This window comes from Clupea harengus, chromosome 19 (assembly GCF_900700415.2).
Source record: "Clupea harengus chromosome 19, Ch_v2.0.2, whole genome shotgun sequence".
NCBI classification, from domain to species: domain Eukaryota; kingdom Metazoa; phylum Chordata; class Actinopteri; order Clupeiformes; family Clupeidae; genus Clupea; species Clupea harengus.
Genome location: NC_045170.1, coordinates 16,306,350 through 16,318,914, shown reverse-complemented (window position 1 = coordinate 16,318,914; position 12,565 = coordinate 16,306,350).

Below are 12,565 nucleotides of genomic sequence, written 5' to 3'. Positions count from 1 at the left end.
AAATTTGAATTATACTCTAACAGTTGATGACTTGAAAATGATACTGACTGACTGTGCATTACTATTTAGGAAAATCTGAGCAAAGTGTAATTTGCATAATAATGTGGAACGCGGTGTATCTGTACTACATGAGTTTTACACAAGATTAAACTGACTATATCCAAGACTATGATAGTGTTACGGTATAGCACTGGCCTGTTTGTTGTTTTGGATGCATCAAATACAGTAATATGCATTGCGGCTGGATTTGCTGGGTTCTCTTTGGGATTGTGTAAAATAATATTAATGTTCATTTCATGCCAACTGATTCACTATTGTCATCGCAGTCACAACAGCAGATACAGTCTCAAGAGTAATAGTGGATTACCTGGGTAAGTCCCAAACCTCTGGGACAGTATTCAATTTAATATAATTGAATCTCACTCTCTGTATCGTATCCTGCTACAGAACAGCAGTCCCAGATGAGGGTGAATTGGGTAAGACCCTCTCTTACTTGTTAGCATTCTAAGAAAAGAAATGCCTGTATTCGCTCTCCACTGCTGATATTGATTTCCATCTATTGCATCCTCTGTTACAGTGCATCAGTCGATGGCTGCAATGTGCCTCTGCTGCTGTTTCTGCTTGTCTAGTTTACATTTTATACCTCTGAACACCAAGGTCAGTGAAGTGTTCAATTGCAAAACCAATATATTCTGATCCTCTCAAACACCTGAGAACATAGCACAGGGGGCAGGTTTCTGGGGTGAGATCCTCTGTGTTGAGTCCAGGTCTTTGACTGGGTTTCTATTGGTCAAAGAGCTGCGCCAGCTGCGCCAGCTGCTGATATTTGGTTGATGACAGAGTTTTCTGTTCTGTTCTTGGTCTCTTTGGCTCGTGGTACTCTTGGGCGTCCTTCCGATCCCATTGATACCTTGGCTGTGTAGAAAGTCAGAGAGGGAATTGCCAGCTGAGGACTTAGCTTTCAGACCATTCTCCCAAAGGTACAGTAAAACAGTGGCATGTTTGCTTTATATCTACACCCCCAGCAGAATGACGTAAGGAACAGAGAACATCAACACATTAATCTTACCTGAATATAAAACTTAACCTCTGCCTGTCAATCAGCCTTATCTTGGTAATGCAGTGTTTGTGTATGTCTGTATGACGCTCTTTAGGCAAACGTGAGTCATCACATTAGTTTTGTTTTCAGGGAAAAAGAAACAACAGAAGCTATGATAAAAGCTTATTATTGATATACATTGCCTTCCAGTATTATTGGCTAAAGATGATTGCAAAGACTTTTATATTATATTGAAAATAGAAAACAAATCGTACCTTTATTTGAGGTAAGTTTAGTCTGAGAATGAAGCAACCATTTATTTTAAAACAAAATCACATATGTCACAATTATTGGCACCCCTAGAAATTTGAATTAAGGAAGTGTGAATGAAGTATGTATGCGCATATTTAACAAATTTAAAGTTGGCTTAAGTGTTAAGGAAATTGTAAGCAGTCATCAATGATTTCCTGTTTCCTGAGGTCCAAAACCCCCAAAGCCTTAGTCATCCATCACTATGGGAAAGATTTAAGAGTATTCCATCGCAATAAGGCAAAAGTGTGGTGACTTGCAGAAATCAGGAAATGGGTGCAAGAAAATAGCAACTCGGCTTAAAATACCCATAACAACAGTTGGGCAATCATTAAGAAGCTAAAGAAACTCAAATCTATCATGAACCAGCCTAGAAGAGGAAGCAAGGCTATTTTGTCAGCAGCCACAGTGAGGAGGATGGTCAGAGAAGTAAAACAATCTAAAAACAAACACAGTTTCTGGAATTACACAGTTTGGTAGCATCTTGGGGTCACCGTGCCTCCAAATCCACCATAAGATGTCACCTACAGGACAACAAACTGTTTGGAAGGTTTGCCAGAAAGAAGCCTTTCTTTTCTTTCTGTCACAAGCGTGCTTGGAGTTAGCCAGACGGCAATGGATCTTTAATTTTAGACAGGGTGCTGAGGTCAGACCAAACAGAAATAGAGCTCTCTGACTCCAAACACTCAAGGTGGGTTTGGTGTAGGAATAAAAATGGCTACAGAGAAAAGCACCTAATGCCAAGTGTTAAAGGATGTTAGAGGATAAAGTGTTAAAGGATGCTACAGGATAAAGTGTTAAAGGATGCTAGAGGATAAAGTGCTAAAGGATGTTAGAGGATAAAGTGTTATGCCAAGTGTAGTACATCTGTGATGCTGTAGGGCTGTTTTTCATCCAAAGGCCCTGGAAGTTTTCTTCGCAAACATGACATTATGGATTCCAGGAAGTACCCGGTGATTTAAAATCAAAATCTGGCTGCCTCTGCCTAAAACAAAGCTAAAACTTGTATATGCTTGGATCTTCCAGCAGGACAACAATCCATAGCATATATGAAAATCCACAAAAAAATGGTTAAATGACCAGAAAACCAAGCTTCTGCTATGGCCATCCTAGGCCCCTGCCCGTTAATCCAATTGAAAAGCTGTGGGTTGAACTCAGGAAGAGAGTACACAGGAGAATACCCAGGACCCCAAGACCTGGAGAGGTTCTGCATTGAGGAATAGCTGAAAATCCCTTCCTCTGTGTTCTCAAGTCTTATAAGACATTACAAGAGGAGACTCAGTGCTGTTCTGTTGGCACAACGGGGATTGCACTAAATACTAAATGAGGAAGCACCAGTATGACACAGATGATTTTCGGAATAAAATCTTTTTCTTTTATGGAATTTAGATATTGTATTTATTTATTGAGCAAACATTTCATAAACAGTAAGGGGAATTTTCATCAGCCTTTTGCACTCATATTAAAGTTATTTAGGGTGCCTATAATTCTGGAGGGCACTGTAATTAGACAGTTACATAAATAGGAATAGGACTGTCTATCAGCCAGATTAGTTTATAAAAGAAAACGCTCTCTTGTGGACGTTTTCCCAAGAAGACCCCCTTCTGTGCATAACGGTATGGTGCCTGTATTATGGTATAAACAGTGATACCAAGAGATAAGATCCTTCTCCTGAGGTGCTCTCCTGCTGGGTGGGTAGACGACCCATTGGGTGGTGTGGAGTCATTTTCATCATTAGTCACATGACAACATCAAAGATGCCAGACTGCTCCCAGTGAGCACGTGTCGTTTCTTATTCTCTTCTCTCGCATCAGAAGAAGAATAGTGGGGGGTTGTTATTGCAGATCTCTTTTATGAATAAATTATAAATAATACATTTGGAACAGGGGCTGCAGTGATTAGACTGATCTTACTATCAAATGCCATTTGACTCTACAATTAGAGGCATTCAAATGATGTTGAACAAAAAATGTTAATTTTAATAACATGAGCTTAGACAGAGTCCTGTTGACATTGTTGAGAGCTATGTATTTAAACCACAGTTACACCACTGGTGGTGGTGGTGAGCTCTGTTTCACATTATAACTCTGGTCAGCATTTGGGGTCTGATATGAAAGTTCATTGCTAACATTTTCAAGATGTTCCCCCTGAGGGTCGTGCTGCCTATCTTGCTGCTCCGATATAAATAGCATCCTTCCCACCTCAGCCCCTGCGTCAGCATCCTCCAATGCCACCGCTTCAGCAACTCTCCTCCAGCCCTCCCCTTCCTTTTCTCATCGTCTTTTTCATTCTATCCCTACCTGCAGTGTGATGACCTGAGGGACATAGACTGAGTTTAGACCCCTATCATTCACTGCAAACATTCAGCTTTTAAAACAAGAAAAAAAAGTAATGTAGTATGTAATGGGGGATATATTACTTCAAATAATCAAAATAATCTGCATACAGAACAGGAAAATTTGACTTACCAAGATTTAAAAAAAAATGACCTAAATGTATCTTAAAACTAGTATATTAGTACATCATAAGTACATTTGTCTTGATTCTGACTTTGACAAAGCAGTTTTGTACTTGTCAGTGGTGATCAAACTAGTTTCAAGCATTAACTTGCTCAGAACCAGTAATAAAATCTCAGTAACAAATTATAATACCTTATTAAGATCATTTAAGACTGAAACGCTAAAAAGCAAGTGAAATGCTGTAACATAACAAATGCCTGGTAGGAAGAGAAAACAAGCATATATTGCCTTGATTTAAGATATTTCATCTTACTAAGATTTCAATCTTTACAGTGTTGACATACTCTGAGCCAGCTGATCAATCACATGACATACTGTATGTCGTCAGCCAAGTGTTACATCTTTTATTTTGTGAACAAAACTGTGGTTGGGTGGTAAATGGGTAATTTATAGCACCAAGCAATGAATGTACAAAGAGATGGACAGAGTGTCGTCTTCAAAACATGAAGCAACCACTGGTCTAGCGCCCCTGATGGTGGGCTGCAGTACAACGTGTAACTCTGCCCATCCCCATGTGATTCAACGACTAAGTAGCCTATTTTCCATGTCACTTTTCTCGTCTAAACTGTCTTTCCATTCACAGTGTCTAAATTAAAAAAGTTAGTTTTCTCTATGATGATATCTACAAAAAAAATGTTTCCCCAGAAATGAATTGTTAAACTTTATTCTGCTATGTTATAAGGAGGCGGGGGTACACTTGGGAATGAAATTATTGACAGTCTTCGCTAGAAGAGACTAGCTGCAGTACCTGAAAAGCGCCCCATTCTGGTTCGTTACGTGAAGTAGCTGAGTTTGTAGTTGAGTTTGCCAGGTAAAGGAGTTTGTCATTTCGTGTAACTGTTCAAATTAAGAGTTTTGACAGTCATGTCCTGTTGGTTGTACTAACAGACCTTCTGTGTGATCTGTACTAACAGATCTTCTTTTTCGTTTTTTCAGTAAGTCTAATGTTTTAATAATTTATTATAAGTTATTACCTCACACTGCACTGCATTCCACAAAGGTAGCTACGATAGCCAACAGCCCAGTCGAGATCACAATGCACTTATATTCATATTTTAGCCTTCATGTCAAATGTATCATCTCTAGTTTTTAATGTTGTACCACTCAAATTTGGGATATTCAGAAAATATTTTTACATACATGCAGGTAGTGCAAATCTAAATCTTGGTAGATTAGTATTTTATGCATTCAACAATGTATTTAATGTACAATGTAAAATACAGTATGTATAAAATATACATAATAAAATCTGTAATTTTACAACATAATAACTTGTGGGGACACTGCCTGTATTAAATGTAACATCTGACAACTTTACCATTTATTTTCACTCATAAAACGTAAGTATCACCATTTTGGACATCCTTTTTAAAGGCTGGTCTAAAGGCTGAAGCTTGGCTCATATGAAAACGCTCATTTGGACTGTTTCAAAACAGCGGGTGGGTTAAGGGTATAGGGAGCATGTGTTCTCACAGTTATGTGAGTGACACCAATCATGCATCCCCCCGCTGGCTATATGCTTTCATGCATCGATCTGCAAGAGATCCTTCCTGAGTCGTCTCAACATGGGGCTGTGTGAGAATAACAGCACACGCTCACATGCTCCCGGCACTCATTAAAAATTCCATACGTAAAAAATGCATGGGAATTGATCTTTATCATGCCCAAAGCCCGAAATAAATTCAGGATCAGCGTGCTTTGTTTAGAGGTCACATATAGGAAGGACACAATTACAATGTCTTTGATAGAGCACGTGTTAGCCATCGTGTCGTTAAACTCCCACTTGCATCAGAAACTATGAGAATGTTTCATCACAGATCTAGACATCAGGATGTTTTTTTCTTCAAAAAAACAAACCTGAATCCCTTTCAAATGGAAAGAGATGTGCTGAAGTTGAAGTGTAAGCGTCACCAACCCCCCCACCCCCCCCAGGACTCACACTCTAATCTGTTCTGTTCTTTGTGACTGTGATTCGTAGCCAACAGTGAGACCCTCCAGCTGCACCTGATAATGACTGAAAAAGTCATAGTTATCTGATCGAGTCCTACCAGAATTCATATACGCTGGTAAAGAGAGAGGAATCAAACACATTTTTCTTTTTTTTAATCTGGAAATGTATCATTAAATAGAATACCAGTGTAAACATGAATCACAGTGTTGCGAGAGAAAGACAAAAGAGGAAAGAGGTTGATGCATGTCTCTGATTGATGATAAGGCTGCCTGTTGCAGTGAAGAGCTTTTCAACCTCCGAGATAGCGAGACGGCGTACAGCAACCTGCTGTGGATGACTGACATGAGAGCAGCAGTTTGTGTGCTGGTGCACGTCTCCAGGCTGTCATTGAGAACCTGTGTTCCCAGGCTCAGCTTTGTCGTGCTTCGGTCTAAGCTGTTTTGGGTTATCTCTGTGGAAATCTCCCGCTCATTCACTAACTCGCTCATTCACTCACTCACTAACTCTATTTCTCCACAGTGTGTAGAGTACAAATCCACAGGGAGGGCACAAATTAACACAAAATCATGTACACATTGATTGAATCATAGCTGAACTTCTCATGGGATCCATCACAGTAGGGCTTGCTGTGTTTAAAAGAGGTTTCTATAGTGGACTGTCACTTGAAGTTATTATACATTATTTCAATTATTATAAATTATTTTAACCTTAAGGTGGACTATACAAGTCTTAATCTTAGTCCTTGATCACTGTCACAAATTGCTATGTGAGGTAATTTACTGCAAGTACATGCACACAGTCGTCAAATGAGAAGCAGATTAGCCACTAAACAGAGACAACATTTGGGCACTAATGCGAAGGTAATGCTCTAGCTCACAGAGACTTCACTGAGCAACAATCTGTGGATAATAGTCCTCAAGGTGCAGAGTGGCCTGTTTGTCCTCTGATTGTGTCATTTGCACCATACCGGAGCAAAGCCAAGATTCTTTAGTCTCAATTAGAGACTCCCTCTCTCCTCCTTACCCCTCTGTGTTTTATTTAGTGCCAATCAGACTCAGGGGAAGCTGCTAACCCCCCTGCATTCTCTTCTTGGAAAGATGTCGTCTCCTTTGTTTGTTTTCATGTGGTGCTGAACCAGAACAAATTACTTTTGTTTTTCTTTCTTAAATTCTAGTTTGGAAAGAGTCAGCCGCTGAGAAGCCAGAACCAAGTACATTTTCCTGGAACACAAACAACATGTTTTGCTGCAAACAAACCCTCAGAAGGCTCGGTGATGGGACCACTTCTCTTTGCCATTTACACCACCTCGTTGGGCCCTATCATCCGCTCGCATGGTTTTTCCTACCACTGTTATGCCGATGATACTCAACTGTTTCTGTCTTTCCCTCCTGAGGACACCACGGTCTCGACGCGGATTTCGGACTGTCTCGCTGATATATCCACATGGATGAAAAATCACCACCTTCAGCTGAACCTGGCCAAAACGGAACTGATGGTCTTCCCAGCCAAACAGGTCATCCACCACAACATCAAGATCAATACTGACTCTTTATCTCTTGCTCCATCCAAAACAGCAAGAAACCTCGGGGTCATTATTGATGACCAACTGACCTTCACGGCCCACATCGCCTCTGTCTCCAGGTCGTGCCGCTTTGCGCTATACAACATCCGCAAAATCAGGCCGTACCTAACCCAGTATGCCACCCAGCTGCTGGTGCAAACCTTGGTGAGCTCCCGCCTTGACTACTGCAACGCCCTCCTAACGGGCCTGCCGGCTTGCGTGGTGAAACCACTACAGATGATCCAGAACGCGGCGGCGCGTCTGGTGTTCAACCAACCGAAAAGGGCACACGTCACCCCGCTACTCATCGAGCTCCACTGGCTGCCAGTAGCTGCTCGCATTAAGTTCAAGTCACTTATGCTTGCCTACAGAGTGCTTACTGGTTCTGCTCCCACCTACCTAAATGCTCTTGTAAGGGCAAATGTTACACCCAGGACGCTGCGCTCGTCTAGTGAGCGTCGTTTGGCACTGCCGTCCGTGCAAGCACGGCAATCCAGACTATTTTCATTTATAGTTCCACGTTGGTGGAACGAACTGCCTAGTACTACCAGAGCAGGGGCGTCCCTCTCTACCTTCAAGAAGCTTTTGAAGACCCAACTCTTCAGAGAGCACCTCCCCTCCTAACTGGCACCTGACTAGCGCTTAACTTGCACTTCAGCAGTTACATTCCTGCACTTCTTTTTCCTCTTTTCTAGGTTGTTGTTTTTCTAATTCTCATGTAAAGTAGTATTTATTGTTACACCATGCTTTTTTATTGCTCTTAGCTTGACTGTTCTCTCCCTTGTACGTCGCTTTGGACAAAAGCGTCTGCTAAATGACTAAATGTAAATGTAAATGTAAATGTAAGAAAGGGAAAAAGTGTTTGTTGGCATCAGATGTCACATGGATAGCAACCAAATGTGGCTGTCCGAGAGAGCTGACACTCTAACACTGCATCACAAGAAGTTTTGTATCATTTCTGAGTGATAAGGTTGACTTATTGAGAGATATAACCATAAATCCTCATCTGATCATTCAGGCAGTTGTTGATGAACCTCTGCAGGTGACAGACAAGGAAGCTAAATTCAGCTGGGGTGTGCTCTGAGCTCCATGGAAACTTTGAGCTCCACGGCAACCAGATTATGAGGCGGTTAGCATGTGCACTGGTGCCCCCATCACTGCTTCAGAAGAGAGCCACCTTCACATTTGTGGCAATGGTGCCTGAGCTGTTGCATTTCTCAACGGTCAAATGAGAGAAGATGTTCAGTGAGTTATCTTACTATGTTGCTATGTAGCTCTGTGTGTGAACACTTTTATACTGCATGTATATCTAAACAGAAAGGCCCTATATGAAGATGCTTTACAAGGAAGAAGCTATAACTCTCTCTCTCTCTCTCTGTGTGTGTGTGTGTGTGTGTGTGTGTGTGTGTGTGTGTGTGTGTGTGTGTGTGTGTGTGTGTGTGTGGCACATTATTACCAGATCTGCCTGCCAGTAAAATCCTTGATCATCCAGTAGATTCTTCTATCTAGTACCGGGCCAGAGGTCAAGAATTTACTTTTCTGATGATGATGTGATTCTTCTCACCACTCCAAAATGGGCTTTTTTGGATAGTTGTACTGCTGAATATCTGAAGATGAGGCCATCAGTCTGCCTACGGTTTTGTCGATGCTCCTCTCGTTCCAGACTTCTAGCTGATAATACCCTTTATGAAAGCACTAGAAACAGCGCAGTGAAAAAGACTTTTGTGACAGTGATAGTCCCAAAGAGACCAGCTTTGAAATGAATGAATGTAGGTTCCTCTGAGAGACATATCTTTCGGAGCTACTGAAGACTTTATATTTCTTTATATTCTTTCTTTTGTTTTCCTTTTTTCTCTTTTACTCTCAAAGGCATGGGAGAACCTTTCCATCCAGATTCAGACAGATTAAAGTATGCTTTCAGGAAGGAAATGATTACAATATCTCAAAGAAGTAGACCTCAGTGCTCTGCAACTCACTGAGGTAATATCATAACCTGCAGGAAGGTGGTGAATACAGGCTGAGAAGGACATGCGGCTAAGAAGGACATGCGTGTACAGTTTTCACATAGAGGCACTTTCTGTGAGAGTTTCTGTGACCCTTGAAGTTGTAAACTATCTGTTTCATTTCTCAAGGGCAGGGGCGGCTTGTCCATAAGGGCAAAAAAAAAACCTCCTGATGTATAAACGCAATATCCTTGTAAGTCGCGTAAATGACATGTAAATTTAAATGTAATCATTTTTTTCTGTCGGATTCTACCACTAGACCGTCTGATCTGCCTCTGTATGTCATTGTCGAATCAGGTAACAGTCGTTCAGTCAGCCTAAAGTCGTGCTTCAAATGGCCCCGCCCCTTCTGGGGCGATTTTGGGCGAAATGAAAATCGCCCCAGACCTCTCCCATTGACTCCCATGTTAAATCCATTATTTTTTCACAAAACAGAGCTCTCAAGGCATTTGTCGCTACACGATGGTAGTCCTTTGGGGGATAGTAGTCCCTCACATTGCGCATGCGTCATTTTGCGACACTGTCGACTGCTGTCGACAGCGAAGCCGCGCGCGCATGCGTCACAACGACAGATCCGTTTTCAATCATGGAGAAAAGCGACGAAAGCCAGTTTTTTTAAAACATGACCATTTATTTAAAAACAAAGAAGATGTTGTCACAGTGGACAAAACAGATGAGGTGGAGGATCAAAAAGTCTCTCCCCAGTTTCGTTTCATATGTTGACGTAGAGCCTTATGCTGTTAGCCGTTTACAACATAATTAAATATAACATTAAATATACCCACATTATGCGTTAAGACAAGCCCCATATGTTGACGTTTAAACCGTTTACAACATTATTAAATATTACGTTAAATAAACCTACATTATGTGTTAAGACAAGCCAGATATGTTGATGTTGATGTTGAGCATTATGCCGTAAACCGTTTGTGTCTGAGCATGCGCAATGTGAGGGACTACTATCCCCCAAAGGACTACCATCGTGTAGCGACAGCATTCTCTATGGCTTCCGGGAGGGCTCGCCCCTCCATGTCGTGTCATAAGTAGTGGACGTAAAAGCCTATACGAACGTCATACAGCTTCGACGGAGGCATATTCTGTCAAGATGGCTGCCATGTTCAGTGCAATAACTTGATTCGCTCTTTGACAGAAACTGCTTTTTAGTTGGCGTACTAATGAAGATAAACTGACAACAAAACAATTAGGACTTCCTAGACCAAACTGCTTCAGAAGAGAGCCACCTTCACATTTGTGGCAATGGTGCCTGAGCTGTTGCATTTCTCAACGGTCAAATGAGAGAAGATGTTCAGTGAGTTATCTTACTATGTTGCTATGTAGCTCTGTGTGTGAACACTTTTATACTGCATGTATATCTAAACAGAAAGGCCCTATATGAAGATGCTTTACAAGGAAGAAGCTATAACTCTCTCTCTCTCTCTCTGTGTGTGTGTGTGTGTGTGTGTGTGTGTGTGTGTGTGTGTGTGTGTGTGTGTGTGTGGCACATTATTACCAGATCTGCCTGCCAGTAAAATCCTTGATCATCCAGTAGATTCTTCTATCTAGTACCGGGCCAGAGGTCAAGAATTTACTTTTCTGATGATGATGTGATTCTTCTCACCACTCCAAAATGGGCTTTTTTGGATAGTTGTACTGCTGAATATCTGAAGATGAGGCCATCAGTCTGCCTACGGTTTTGTCGATGCTCCTCTCGTTCCAGACTTCTAGCTGATAATACCCTTTATGAAAGCACTAGAAACAGCGCAGTGAAAAAGACTTTTGTGACAGTGATAGTCCCAAAGAGACCAGCTTTGAAATGAATGAATGTAGGTTCCTCTGAGAGACATATCTTTCGGAGCTACTGAAGACTTTATATTTCTTTATATTCTTTCTTTTGTTTTCCTTTTTTCTCTTTTACTCTCAAAGGCATGGGAGAACCTTTCCATCCAGATTCAGACAGATTAAAGTATGCTTTCAGGAAGGAAATGATTACAATATCTCAAAGAAGTAGACCTCAGTGCTCTGCAACTCACTGAGGTAATATCATAACCTGCAGGAAGGTGGTGAATACAGGCTGAGAAGGACATGCGGCTAAGAAGGACATGCGTGTACAGTTTTCACATAGAGGCACTTTCTGTGAGAGTTTCTGTGACCCTTGAAGTTGTAAACTATCTGTTTCATTTCTCAAGGGCAGGGGCGGCTTGTCCATAAGGGCAAAAAAAAAACCTCCTGATGTATAAACGCAATATCCTTGTAAGTCGCGTAAATGACATGTAAATTTAAATGTAATCATTTTTTTCTGTCGGATTCTACCACTAGACCGTCTGATCTGCCTCTGTATGTCATTGTCGAATCAGGTAACAGTCGTTCAGTCAGCCTAAAGTCGTGCTTCAAATGGCCCCGCCCCTTCTGGGGCGATTTTGGGCGAAATGAAAATCGCCCCAGACCTCTCCCATTGACTCCCATGTTAAATCCATTATTTTTTCACAAAACAGAGCTCTCAAGGCATTTGTCGCTACACGATGGTAGTCCTTTGGGGGATAGTAGTCCCTCACATTGCGCATGCGTCATTTTGCGACACTGTCGACTGCTGTCGACAGCGAAGCCGCGCGCGCATGCGTCACAACGACAGATCCGTTTTCAATCATGGAGAAAAGCGACGAAAGCCAGTTTTTTTAAAACATGACCATTTATTTAAAAACAAAGAAGATGTTGTCACAGTGGACAAAACAGATGAGGTGGAGGATCAAAAAGTCTCTCCCCAGTTTCGTTTCATATGTTGACGTAGAGCCTTATGCTGTTAGCCGTTTACAACATAATTAAATATAACATTAAATATACCCACATTATGCGTTAAGACAAGCCCCATATGTTGACGTTTAAACCGTTTACAACATTATTAAATATTACGTTAAATAAACCTACATTATGCGTTAAGACAAGCCAGATATGTTGATGTTGATGTTGAGCATTATGCCGTAAACCGTTTGTGTCTGAGCATGCGCAATGTGAGGGACTACTATCCCCCAAAGGACTACCATCGTGTAGCGACAGCATTCTCTATGGCTTCCGGGAGGGCTCGCCCCTCCATGTCGTGTCATAAGTAGTGGACGTAAAAGCCTATACGAACGTCATACAGCTTCGACGGAGGCATATTCTGTCAAGATGGCTGCCATGTTCAGTGCA